The sequence below is a fragment of the Salmo salar genome, chromosome ssa20 (assembly GCF_905237065.1).
Source record: "Salmo salar chromosome ssa20, Ssal_v3.1, whole genome shotgun sequence".
NCBI lineage: Eukaryota > Metazoa > Chordata > Actinopteri > Salmoniformes > Salmonidae > Salmo > Salmo salar.
Window position 1 is genome coordinate 74797474 of NC_059461.1, and position 14927 is coordinate 74812400.

Below are 14927 nucleotides of genomic sequence, written 5' to 3' on the forward strand. Positions count from 1 at the left end.
GAAAACATAAAACAAGGGAAAAACAAAAAGGGAATCGGTGGTAGCTAATAGGCCGGTGACGACGACCGCCGAGCGCCACCCGAGCAGGAGGGGGCGCCACCGTCGGTAGGAATCGTGACACAAACACCAAATTGAGACTGCATGCAGAATTCTGCAAAAATATCCTCAGTGTACAACTTATAACAGTAAATAATGCATGCAGAGCACAATTAGGCCGATACCCGCTAATTATCAAAATCCAGAAAAGTGACGTTAAATTCTACAACCACCTAAAAGGAAGCGATTCCCAAACCTTCCATAACAAAGCCATCACCTACAGAGATATGAACCCGGAGAAGAGTCCCCTAAGCAAGCTGGTCCTGGGGCTCTGTTCACAAACTCAAACAGACCCCACAGAGCTCCAGGACAACAACACAATTAGACCCAACCAAATCATGAGAAAACAAAAAGATAATTACTTGACACATTGGAAAGAATTAACAAAAAACAGAGCAAACTAGAATGCTATTTGGCCCTAAACAGAGTGACTGACCCATCCTAAGGAAAGCTCTGACTATGTACAGACTCAGTGAGCATAGCCTTGCTATTGAGACACTATGTGGACAAAGTTTAATTAACCTCTTGAGGATACCCTAGGATAGGGGGCGCCACAGCGCATTTTGAAAAAAAATCGTTCCCATTTTCAACGGCCTACTAATCAAACTCAGAAGATAGGGCATGCATATACTTATTATATATGGATAGAAAACACTCTAAAGTTTCTAAAACTGTTTGAATGGTGTCTGTGAGTATAACAGAACTCATTTGGCAGGCAAAACCCTGAGACATTTTCTGACAGGAAGTGGATACCTGATGTGTTGTATTGACTTTAAACCTATCCCATTGAAAAACACAGGGGTTTAGGAATATTTTGGCACTTCCTATTGCTTCCACTAGATGTCGCCAGTCCTTTCACAGTGGTTTGAGCCTTATAGAGTCAAAACTCAGTGAATGACAGGAGTTTGAAATTGGTCACAGGGGATGGGCCATCACCATTATGACGCCGGCGGCCATGTCTGCCCCCACCTTTGGAAACGGTTTTAAAGGCCATGACATCATCCCCCTCGAATCTTATTGGCTCTCTTGGTGTTAGAGGCCCTGAAGATTTATTTTATACAACGTTTGACATGTTTGAACGAACCTACATGCGCGAGGATTGCTTTCATTATGAACTTCAGAGCTGCGCTTGGAGAGAGCCATAGGACGCGCTACCAACATCAGGCTAATGGAACGTGAAGTATGGACTTTTTGACCGAAAATACATCTGTTGTGGACCTGGGATGCTTTCTGATGAAGACAACTAAAGGTAGGCGATTATTGACAATATTATAGAAGATGAGATGGTTCATACTGTTGCGTCCAAGATGGCGCCGAGCACTGTATATTAGCTCATTTTCTGAGTATCGCATCTCCTTTTATCGCAAAGTGTGATTACCCAGTAAAGTTAATTTAAAATCTGGTATGACGGGTGTTCTCAAGAGATATTCATCTATAAATGTTAGATTGACAATATACATTTAAAAAATCGTTATAGTATAGCAATTTATTGAAACGTAGCATTGTTTACCGGGACGCTTTTGAGGGGAAATTAGGTAGTCAACGTCAGACAGAGATGTAAAATGCTGTTTTTATATATAAATATGACCTTTATTGAACAAAAGAATGCATGCATTGTATAACATGATGTCCTAGGGGTGCCATCTGATGAAGTTTGTAAAAGGTTAGTGCTACATTTAGCTGTTTATTGATTATATGTGATGGAAGTGGTTGGTCGGAAAATGGCTATGAAGCTGCTTTTTACGATGGACTCATCTAATATAATCTAATGATTTGCTTTTCCTGTAAAACCTTTTTGAAATCGGACGACGTGGGTCGATTCAGGAGAGGTGTATCTATAAAAAAAAATATATATATTTTTTATTTTTGTAAAAAATTATGATATTTTTTTAATGCTAATTGGCGATATGATTTTTCGCTGGATTTTGATCCCGCTAACGGGATCAGATGCTCAAGAAACAACATGTTAATGAGATAAGGTATGACCATTGAGAATGATAGATGCCTCTAGTGCTCAAAAGCCAGTTTTATCATGGGCAGAGCCATTTTGAAGTGGTCAACTGGGTGCGACTTCCTATGGGTTAAGGAAGGACCACATAATTCCATCCAGGTCATCAGGAGGGATTAGCCAATGAATTACATTCGTGAGCAAACATTCCATAACTGCAGGTGTCAGTAAATCGCCAACTTTGTCTTTATACCTGTTTAAAAACACACTCCGGGTGGCAGTATGCACCCTTTCAGATTGTTCACCAACTCTTAGTAGTAGTAAAATAAGAACATGGACTATCCCATTATGGCATAATGGGATAGCTACAAAGAAGAGTCCTCTATTGTTCTCCATGGGTGTGACACTGTTAATTCAATGTTTCTCCCAATAGGGGTCATATTTGACCCTGTACTTGACCTTGCCTTTGGGAATGCATGTGTTCTTCTACAAAGCCCTTTTGGGTCAACTCCCACTTTACCTCTGTCGTCTGGTCTCCTTCACCACCAGCAGTTACCATACCTGGTAAGCTAGGTGGTTGCTACTTAAAGTCCCCAGGACATTCACAGTATTAAGCAAGACTGCCTATTCTTCTTGTGCATCAGATGCATGGAATAGTCTACAATCCATGCTTCGTCTAGATATGTTATTGCCACTGAATGAATTTAAAATATTGATGGGAGACTGTTACAGAGGAGTGGGAATGCTTTTCTTAGGCTGGATCATGTTGGTGTATTGGCTCCCTCTGCTGGGATCTCTTGAATGGGCCAATATTTACTGGGAATGTATAATTATGCCCACCTGTGAGGTAAAGTTGTGACATTGATTGCCATTGCCTTGCACGCTGAAGAAGGGCTCATACCCAAAACATTCGTGCAGCAATTAAATGTCAATTTAAGTTTATTTACCGGAGTGCTGTCCTATTTCTGTTCTTCTAATGACCTGCAGACCCCTCTATGTCTTTTGGTGTGTTTTCACAGACTTTATCTGTTTGCAGATATTTGTATTTATTTATACAGGTTAGTCTCATTGAGATAAAATCTAATTTTCAAGAGAGACCAGGTCCAACCAAGACAGCAGCCGGTTGGATATAGAATTATACTGTTTCTACTCCATTCCACTACACTTTTATTGTAACAGTAGAGCTGAACATTAGAATTAAATGGTTGGTTAGAAGAACATCATTGTCAAATCAACTTTTCGGCAAAAAGATAAGGGGTGGATAGACGATGTAGGCTACCTTTAGTGAGCATCAGTATTCTTAAGTGGTATATTGTCCGTGACTAGCCTCCTACGAACAATCCTGATCTCGTAAGCTTACATTCTGTACGAGGCTAATCCGTGACAGCACCGATCTGACAAAAAAGAACAAATGTTATTTAATTTGCTCTGTTCTTTCAGGTCAGGGTAAGTGAAGGATGGGAGACAATGTAACAAAGGGATTTAAGATAGGATTAATTTTGAAGTCCTTTGAATGAGAACTGCTTTGTTAGAGCGCAACCTTGTGGACACACTGAACTTTGACACCACTGATTATCTTGTGCTTGGCAGAGCAACTTTCCATAGTGCATTCCAATGGCTAGTTCCCCAAGTTTTTAATCACTCTCTATTCTTTACAATGCGGATCAAACAAGGGAGATTACAATGATCTTCTGAGTTCTGGTTTTCAAAACAAAGTATCTGTCTGTCACACCGGAAGAACACCCGCTCTGGAGTAAGACATTTCCTATGCGGATGGATGGCGCATAGAAATATACTGAACAAAAATATAAACGCTACATGCAACAATTTCAGAGATTTTACTGAGTTACAGTTTGTAAGGAAATCAGTCCAATTGAAATCAATTCATTAGGTCCCAATCTATGGATTTCACATGACTGGGCAATGGCGCAGCCATGGGTGGGCCTGGGAGGGCATAGGTCCACCCACTGGGGAACCAGGCCCAACGAATCAGAATGAGTTTTTCCCCAAAAAAGGGCTTTATTACAGACAGAAATACTTCTGAGTCATACTTAAATACACAGGAGGTTGGTGGCACGTTAATTGGGGAGGACGGGCTCGTGGTAATGACTGGAATGAGTGGAATAGTATCAAATAGTGTACATCAAACACATGGTTTCCATCTGTTTGATGTCATTCCATTCGCTCCGTTACAGACATTAATATGAGCTGTCCTCCGCTAAGCAGCCTCCATAGCTTAAATACTTTATATCTCGTACTGAGGTCACTGAGTGTCTATTGATCATATCATGATAATGTAGCTTCACATGGAAGCTTCTTGAAAATGACAACAACAATGTCTGATAACACTAGGCCTGTTTCACTGAACCACCTCATGCATATCATGTTGGTGATCTCATTGCTGGTTATAGTATAAAATATTGCAATTTTTTTATTTATTTCTTGCTGTTTTTATCGTGTGATTTGAACAGCCCATCCATTTGACCTGGTAGGACCCCTAACTAAGGAGCATCCCTGCAGTCCCGTGGCTCTCAGATGGCCCCTCGTGGGCCCCTTCCTGTGTCCTGGGGCCAGGGTACAGAGTGCAGCAAGCAGGTCTCTGATTATTGATGATTGAATCAGGCGTTGGTTCAGTGGAGGCTCCCAGGCTGTCCTGGGCTGGCCTGTCTGTCTCAAATTCCTGGGTCTGTTCCTGCAGTAATATCTGAAGGTATGACAGTCACATGAGCCAGGTTGCCTGCTAAACGTGCCTCCACTTAAAGAGGCCTCTTCCACAGGCCCATACGGCAATAAGAGTCATGGGATGGGGAGGGTGTGTATGATTGGAAGTAGTGTGTGTGTTTCTTATATAGGCCTAGTCAGTATCTAATACTTGTTTTAATTGAGAATATATCTGCATCATGACACGGATGTTTAGTTTTATGACTGGTGTCACACTGTTTGTATTATGCACTGCAAAAAATGTTGATCTTTTGGATTTGTATTTATTATGGATCCCAATTAGTTCCTGCCAAGGCAGCAGCTACTCTTCCTAGGGTCCAAACACACCAAAGCACCCACATTACATATAAAACAACAGATAAAACAGTGAACTATGTTTGTACTGAATGAGCTAAAGATAAAACAGTACATCATATAACATCCCTACACCACCACATATCCACAACACAAAATGTTCAATACCACCATACAACAATATCACAATGTGTCTGTACCTTTGTGTGTGTCTCTTCACAGTCTCCGTTGTTCAATAAGATGTATTTTTACCTGCTTTTTAAATCTGATTCTACTGCTTGCATCAGTTACCTGATGTGGAATAGAGTTCCATGCAGTCATGGCTCTATGTAGTACTGTGTGCCTCCCATAGTCTGTTCTGGACTTGGGGACTGTGAAGAGACCTCTGGTGACATGTCTTGTGGGGTGTGCATTGGTGTCCGAGCTGTGTGCTAGTATTTTAAACAGACAACTCATTACATTCACCTCTTACAAAAACACGTAACGATGACGTCAATCTCTCTTCCACTGTGAGCAATGAGAGATTGACATGCATGTCATTAACGTTGGCTCTCCGTGTACTTTTAAGGGCCAGCCGTGCTGCCCTGTTCTGAGCCAACTTCAATTTTCCTAAGTCCCTCTTTGTGGCACCTGACCACACTACTGAACAGTAGTCTAGGTGCGACAAAACCAGGGCCTGTAGGACCTTTCCTCATTGATAGTGTTGTTAAGAAGGCAGAGTAACGCTTTATTATGGACAGCTGCCCTGGGGAATTCCTGATTCTACCTGGATTATGTTGGAGAGGCTTCCATTTAAGAACACCCTCTGTGTTCTGTTAGACAAGTATCTCTATCCACAATATAGCAGGTGGTGTGGAGCCATAACACATATGTTTTTCCAGCAGCAGACTATGATCGATTATGTCAAAAGCCGAACTGAAGTCTAACAAGGCAGCCCCCACAATCATTTGATCATCTATTTCTCTCAGCCAATCATCAGTCATTTGTGTAAGTACTGTGGTTGTTGAGTGTCCTTCCCTATAAGCGTGCTGAAAGTCTGTTGTCAATTTGTTTACTGTGAAATAGCGTTGTTTCTGGTCAAACACAATTTTTCCAGAAGTTTACTAAGGGTTGGTAACAAGCTGATTGGTTGGCTATTTGAGCCAGTAAAGAGGTCTTTACTTTTCTGGTGTTGCGGAATGACTTCCCTCCAGGCCTGAGGGCACACACTTTCTAGTAGGCTTTAATTGAAGATGTGGCAAATAGGAGTGGCAATATCGTCCGCTATTATCGTCAGTAATTTTCCATCCAGATTGTCAGACCCCGGTGGCTTGTCATTGTTGATAGGCAACAATAATTTTTTCACCTCCTTCCACGCTGACTTTACAGAATTCAAAAGTACAATTCTTGTCTTTCATAATTTGGTCAGATATACTTAGATGTGCAGTGTCAGCGTTTGTTGCTGGCATGTTATCCCTATGTTTGCTTATCTTGCCAATGAAAAACTCAAAGTAGTTGACAATATCAGTGGGTTTTGTGATAAATGAGCCATCTGATTCAATGAACGATGGAGCCGAGTTGGCTTTCTTTCCCAAAATGTCATTGAAGGTACTCCAAAGCTTTTTACTATCATTAAACTTTGTTTCATAGTATAGTTTATTTGTATTTTTATTTAGCTTAGTCACAAGATTTCTTAATTTGCAGTACGTTTGCCAATCAGTTGGGCTGCCAGACCTATTTTCCATACCTTTTGCCTCATCCCTCTCAACCATACCATTTTTTAATTCCTCATCAATCCAAGGGGATTTAACAGTTTTCCCAGTCATTTTCTTAATGGGTCCGTGCTTATTAGTAACTGGAATAAGCAATTTCATAAATGTGCCAAGTCCAGCAACTGGTTGCTCCTCATTACACACCACAGACCAGCAAATATTCTTTACATCATCAACATATGAATCACTACAAAACTTCTTGTATGACCTCTTATACAGTGGCAAGAAAAAGTATGTGAACCCTTTGGAAATACCTGGATTTCTGCATAAATTCCTCTTTTGGCTGCCTTTCCTTCCAAGTCTCTGCTGCCAATGACGAGAACAAATTGCAAAAATCACTGAAGCTGGGGACTCATATCTCCCTCACTAACTTTAAGCACCAGCTGTCAGAGCAGCTCACAGATCACTGCACCTGTACATAGCCCATCTGTAAATAGCCCATCCAGCTACTTCATCCCCATATTGTTTTTTGTTTTTTTGCTCCTTTGCACCCCAATATCTCTACTTGCACATTCATCTTCTGCACATCTATCACTCCAGTGTTAATTTGCTAAATTGTAATTACTTCGCCACTACGGCCTATTTATTGCCTTACCTCCCTAATCTTACCTCATTTGCACACACTGTATATAGACTTTTCTATTGTGTTATTGACTGTACACTTGTTTATTCCATGTGTAACTCTGTGTTGTTGTTTGTGTCGCACTTCTTTGCTTTATCTTGGCCAGGTCGCAGTTGTAAATGAGAACTTGTTCTCAACTGGCCTACCTGGTTAAATAAAGGTGAAATATATTTTTTAAATAATTTAAACGGACACCCTAGACCCACTTCAATTTGTATACCGCCCCAACAGATCCACGGATGACGCAATCTCGCACTGCACACTGCCCTATCCCGTCTGGACATGGCGAATACCGTCGACTACAGCTCAGGGTTCTGAACCCTGCCCTGTGCAACTGGGTCCTTGACTTCCTGATGGGCCAACCCCAGGTGGTGAAGGTAGGCAACAACACCTCCGCCATGCTGATCATCAACACGGGGGCTCCAAGGGTGCTTGCTCAGGTCCTTCCTGTACTACCTGTTCACCCATGACTGCGTGGCCCCGCATGTCTCCAACTCAATCATCAAGTTTGCTGACGACACAACACGACTGACGACTAACAATGACAAGAGAGCCTACAGGGAGGAGGTAAGGGCCCTGGCAGAGTGGTGCCAGGAAAATAACCTCTACCTCAACATCATCAAAAAAAGGCGTTGATCATGGACTTCAGGAGACAGCAGAGAGAGCATGCCAGCATCCACATTGACGGGGCCGCAGTGGAGAGAGTGAAAAGCTCCAAGTTCCTCGGCGTGCACATCACTGGCAACCTGAAATGGTCCATTCACATAGACAGTGTGGTCAAAAAGGCACAACAGCGCCTCTTCAACCTCAGAAGGCTGAAGTAATTTGGCTTGGCCCCTAAGACCCCCACAAACTTCTACAGTAGCACCATTGGGAGCATCCTGTTGGGCTGTATCACCGCCTGGTACAGCAATTGCACCGTCCATAACCACAAGGCTCTCCAGAGGGTTGTGCACACAGCCCAACGCATCACTGGGGGCACACTGCCTGTCCTCCAGGACATCTATAGCACATGGTGTCACAGTACCCTGCCCTGAACTTAGTCACTGTTACTAGCCGGCTACCATCCGGTACTCTACCCTGCACCTTAGAGACTGCTGCCCTATGTACATGGTCATTGAACACTAGTCACTTTAATAATGTTAACATACTGTTTTACCTACTTCATATGTATATACTTTAGATGCCATTATAAGACACATCATTGTATGAATCACTAAATTGACTGTCATTCCCAAACAGAAGACAACTGCATTGGTACCAAGTTATTTTTAAATGTATCAACTGAAATTTCCCTGGAACACCTAACTTTACAAGACACACACTACTCATTTGGCCAACAGCAGAAATGACTAATAACAATGGTACATCATGAGGTTGGAGTAAGATCTTTCAGATACAAAGGCCAACTAACTGGAATCATTTACCTATAGAAATCAGGGCATTAAAATCACACAGTGTTTGTAAATATGAATGTACAGTATGTATACACCAAATATCCAAAACATTAGGAACACCTTCCTAATATTTAGTTGCACTCCCTTTTGCCCTCAGAAAACCCTAAATTGTCGGGGCATGGACTCTACAAGGTGTTGCAAGGATTCCACAGGGATACTAACCCATGGTGACTAGAATGCGTCCCATAGTTGTGTCAAGTTGGCTAAATGTCCTTTGGGAAAGGACCATTCTTGATACACAAGGGAAACTGTTGAGCATGAAAAACCCAGCAGTGTTGCAGTTCTTGGCACAAACCAGTGCTCCTGGCACCTACTACCACATCCCGTTCAAAGGCACTTACATCTTTGTTTTGCCCATTCACCCTCTGAATGGCACACATGACTCAATTGTCTCAAGGCTTAAAAATCCTTCTTTACCCGATCTCCTCCCCTTCATCTAAAATGATATAAGTGGATATAACAAGTGACATCAATAAGGGATCATAGCTTTCACCTGGATTTACCTGGTCAGTCAATGTCATGGAAAGAGCAGGTGTTCTTAATGTTTTGTATACTCAGTGTATATTGTCACGCCTGCCCCCGCTCCCCCTCTCGCTCGAGTTTTCCCTGTTTCCCTGTCCAGACACTGTCCTTGTTTGTTTCTTGTCGGTTTTATTACATTTTCACTCCCTGTACTTGCTTCTCGTCTCTCAGCATCTGTCCTTACAGAATGCTGACACCACAATGTGAAGCATCAGGGAGTTTTTTGTTTTTGCTGGTGATGTCGGGTCCGGGTGCCGCTGCCGGAGGAACCGGGAGTGCCTCAGCTGGCTCGTCGGCTTCCACACCTTAGCTGACTTGAGAGGTTTCCTTGCCTCTGTCACGACTTCCGCCGAAGTCGGTCCCTCTCTTTGTTCGGGCGGCGTTTGGCGGTCGACGTCACCAGCTTTCTAGCTACCGCCGATCCACTATTCATTTTCCATTTGTTCTGTCTGTTTTATCACACCTGGCTTCACTCACCAATCACTTGTTTATTATTTAACCCTCTGTTCCCCATGTTGTATTTGTGAGTGATTGTTATTTGTAACGTGGATTAATGTCAGGCGTTGCACTTTTGTTTTAGACCGTGTTTTTGGCACTTATTTGTGTTATGTGCTGTCATTTGGTAACCGGCATTAAAGTGCGCCTGTTTATTATACTCCGCTCTCCTGCACTTCACTTCACCTCCCATATACACACATTACAGAATCACTCACCTCAAGAATGGAGTCAGCAGAAGCAGACGCCCTCCCAGTTGCAGTGGAGGAGCGCGTTCACCAGCACGCGACCATGTTGCAATGTCTGGGCACAGCCATGGATCGCGTGCAGCAGACTATGGATCGTTGGGAGAGAGGAGGAGGTTTTTCAGCGCCTCCACCAGCCCCACTGCAACAGGTCCCACTGTCCACCCCTCTTTCACCTGGTCCCAGCGGGATTCGACTCACGCTCCCGAGGAAGTATGATGGGACGGCTGCCGGATGCCAGGGGTTTCTACTACAGCTGGAGCTCTACCTGGCGACCATCCACCCGGCTCCTTCGGGGCATGAGAGCGTGTCCGCCCTCGTCTCCTGCCTCTCAGGCAAAGCCCTGGAGTGGGCCAACGCCGTATGGAGTGAGGGAGACGCGGCATTGGACCATTACGCAGAGTTCACCCGCCGCTTTCGGGCAGTGTTCGACCACCCGCCTGAGGGTCGAGTGGCGGGTGAACATCTGTTCCACCTGAGGCAGGAGACGACTTCCGGACCCTGGCCTCCAGCTCGAGATGGAACGACAGGGCCCTGATCGATCACTACAGGTGCAGTCTGCGCGAGGACGTCCGTCGGGAGTTGGCCTGCCGAGACACCACCCTCACATTGGACCAGCTGGTGGATCTGTCCATCCGGCTGGACAACCTGCTGACTGCCCGTGGACGTCCGGATCGGGATCTGTCAGTTCCATCCGTCAGCACCTCCGCTCTGACGCCCATGGAGCTGGGAGGTGCTGCACTTAGGGCGACCGGAGGAGGGGCCATTCCCTGCACCACCTGTGGCCTCAGAAGGGAACACTGCTGGTCGGTGCTGGGGGGGGTTCTCAGGTGAGTCGGCACCAGGCTCACCCAGAGCCCCCTGTTGCTCACATGTATGTGTTTATTTAATTTCCTGAGTTTTCCCCGCATTCCAAGCATAAGGCGCTAGTAGATTCAGGCGCAGCTGGGAATTTTATTGACCGTTCATTTGCTCATAGTTTAGGGATTCCCCTTGTTCCTGTGGATATGCCCTTCCCTGTGCACGCCCTAGATAGTCGACCATTAGGGTCAGTGCTGATTAGGGAGGCCAGCGCTGCACTTGATATGGTTATGCAGGAAGGTCATAAGGACAGAATCAGTCTCTTTCTTATTGATTCTCCTGCGTTTCCCGTGGTGCTGGGCTTACCCTGGTTGGCCTGTCATGACCCCACTATTTCGTGGCAACAGAGGGCTCTCAAGGGGTTGTCACGAGAGTGCTCAGGGAGGTGTGTGGGGGTTTCCATCGGTGCGACTACGGTGGAAAGTCCAGACCAGATCTCCACCGTGCGCATCCCCTCAGAATATGCCGATTTGGCTCTCACTTTCCGTAAGAAAGAGGGCGACTAAATGACCACCTCATCGACGGGGGGATTGTGCGATAAATCCCCTGGTAGACGCAGCACTTCCCAGGAGTCACATGTATCCCCTGTCACAGGAGGAGACGGTGGCTATGGAAACATATGTCTCCGAATCCCTGGGGCAGGGATACATTCGGCCCTCCACTTCACCTGCCACCTCAAGTTTATTTTTTGTGAAGAAGAAGGATGGGGGTCTGCGCCCGTGATTTGACTATCGAGGGATCAATCAGATCACTGTGAGGTACAGCTATCCGCTGCCTCTCATCGCCAGTGTGATCGAGTCAATGCACGGGGCATGCTTCTTCACAAAATTGGATCTCAGGAGCGCTTACAATCATGTGTGTATCCAGGAGGGGGACGAGTGGAAGACGGCATTTAGTACCACCTCAGGGTACTATGAGTACCTCGTCATGCCGTACGGGTTGATGAATGCTCCATCAGTCTTCCAGGCCTTTGTTGACGAGATTTTCCGGGACCTGCACGGGCAGGGTGTAGTGTATATTGACGACATTCTGATATACTCCACTACACGCGCCGAGCATGTGTCCCTGGTGGGCAGGGTGCTTGGTCGACTGTTGGAGCATGACCTGTACATCAAGGCTGAAAAATGTCTGTTCTTTCAACAGTCCGTCTCCTTCTTAGGGTACCGCATTTCCACATCAGGGGTGGAGATGGAGAGTGACCGCATTTCAGCCGTGCGTAATTGGCCGACTCCCACCATGGTAAAAGAAGTGCAGCGGTTTCTGGGTTTTGCCAACTACGACCGGAGGTTTATCCTGGGTTTTAGTCCGGTAGCAGCTCCCATTACCTCACTGCTGAAGGGGGGACCGGTGCGACTGCAATGGTCGGCTGAGGCGGACAGGGCTTTTGGTCACCTGAAGGCTCTGTTTACCTCGGCTCCCGTTCTGGCTCATCCGGATCCCTCTTTGGCGTTCATAGTGGAGGTGGACATGTCCGAGGCTGGGATAGGAGCCGTGCTTTCTCAGCGTTCGGGCACGCAACCAAAGCTCCGCCCCTGTGCTTTCGAAGAAGCTCAGTCCGGCGGAGCGAAATTATGATGTGGGGGACCGGGAGCGTTGGCTGTTGTCAAGGCTCTGAAGGCATGGAGACATTGGCTTGAGGGGGCTAAACACCCTTTTCTCATCTGGACTGACCACCCCAATCTGGAGTACATCCGGGCGGCGAGGAGACTGATCCCTCGCCAGGCAAGGTGGGCTATGTTCTTTACCCATTTTGTTTTCACTCTATCCTACAGACCAGGTTCCCAGAACACTAAGGCAGATGCACTGTCCCGGATGTATGACACAGAGGAGCGGTCCTTGGATCACACTCCCATACTTCCGGCCTCTTGCCTGGTGGCACCGGTAGTGTGGGAGCTGGACGTGGACATCGAGCGGGCGTTACGCACAGAGCCCACTCCACCCCAATGTCCAGCTGGGTGCCTGTAAGTTCCGTCTGCTGTCCGCGACCGTCTGATCTATTGGGCCCATACGTCACCCTCCTCTGGTCATCCTGGCATCGGTCGGACGGTGCGTTGCCTTAGTGGGAAGTACTGGTGGCCCACCTTGGCCAAGGATGTGAGGGTTTGTTTCCTCCTGCTCAGTGTGCGCCCAGTGCAAGGCTCCCAGGCACCTGCCCAGAGGGAAATTACAACCCCTACCCGTTCCACAACGGCCATGGTTGCACCTATCGGTGGACTTCCTGTCGGATCTTCCTCCCTCACAGGGCAACACCATGATCCTGGTCGTTGTGGATCGGTTTTCTAAGTCCTGCCGTCTCCTCCCTTTGCCCGGTCTCCCTACGGCCCTACAGACTGCGGAGGCCCTGTTCGTCTTCCGGCACTACGAGGTGCCTGAGGACATAGTCTCTGATCGGGGTCCCCAGTTCACGCCTAGGGTCTGGAGAGCGTTCATGGAACGTCTGGGGGTCTCGGTCAGCCTTACCTCAGGTTTTCACCCCGAGAGTAACGAGCAGGTGGAGAGTGTAAATCAGGATGTGGGTAGGTTTCTACGATCATATTGCCAGGACCGGCTGGGGGAGTTGGCGACGTTCATCCCCTGGGCAGAGATGGCCCAAAACTCACTCTGCCACTCCTCCACTAACCTCTCTCCTTTCCAGTGCGTACTGAGGTATCAGCCGGTTCTGGCACCGTGGCATCAGAGCCAGATCAAGGCTCCTGCGGTGGACGAATGGTTCAAGCACTCGGAGGAGACCTGGGACGCCACCCATGTGCACCTACAACGGGCCGTGCGGCGGCAAAAAGCGAGCGCCAACCGTCACCGTAGCGAGGCCCCGGTGTTCGCACCGGGGGACAGGGTTTGGCTCTCGACCCGAAACCTGCTCCTCCACCTGCCCTGCCGGAAGCTGGGTCCGCGGTTTGTGGGGCCATTTAAAGTCCTGAGGAGACTGAACGAGGTATGCTATAGATTACAGCTTCCCCCAGATTATACAGGAAGATCACGTCAGTGACTCAACCCATTCAAGTGACGCACCCCTCTTAGGGACGGCATGGAAGAGCACCAGTAAGCCAGTGATTCAGCCCCTGTAATAGGGTTAGAGGCAGAGAATCCCAGTGGAGAGAGGGGAACCGGCCAGGCAGAGACAGCAAGGGTGGTTCATTGCTCCAGTGCCTCTCCATTCACCTTCACACCCCTGGACCGGACTACACTCAATCATAGGACCTACTGAAGAGATGAGTCTTCAATGAAGACTTAAAGGTTGAGACCAAGTCTGCGCCTCACATGGATAGGCAGACTATTCCATAAAAATGGAGCTCTATAGGAGACAATTAATCTGGATGGTTGTACAATCGTCTCAAATAAAACTGTGAAGGACCTCGGCGTTACTCTGGACCCTGATCTCTCTTTTGAAGAACATATCAAGACTGTTTCAAGGACAGCTTTTTTCCATCTACGTAACATTCTCAAAAATCTGAAACTTTCTGTCCAAAAATGACGCAGAAAAATTAATCCATGCCTTTGTTACTTCTAGGTTGGACTACTGCAATGGTCTACTTTCTGGCTACCCGGATAAAGCGCTAAATAAACTTCAGTTAGTGCTAAATACGGCTGCTAGAATCCTGACTAGAACCAAAAAATTTGATCATATTACTCCAGTGCTAGCCTCCCTACACTGGCTTCCTGTTAAGGCAAGGGCTGATTTCCAGGTTTTACTGCTAACCTACAAAGCATTACATGGGCTTGCTCCTACCTATCCTTCCAATTTGGTCCTGCCGTACACACCTACACGTACACTACGGTCACAAGACGCGGGCCTCCAAATTGTTCCTAGAATTTCTAAGCAAACAGCTGGAGGCAGGGCTTTCTCCTATAGAGCTCCATTTTTATGGAATAGTCTGCCTACCCATGTGAGAGACGCAGACTCAGTCTCAACCTTTA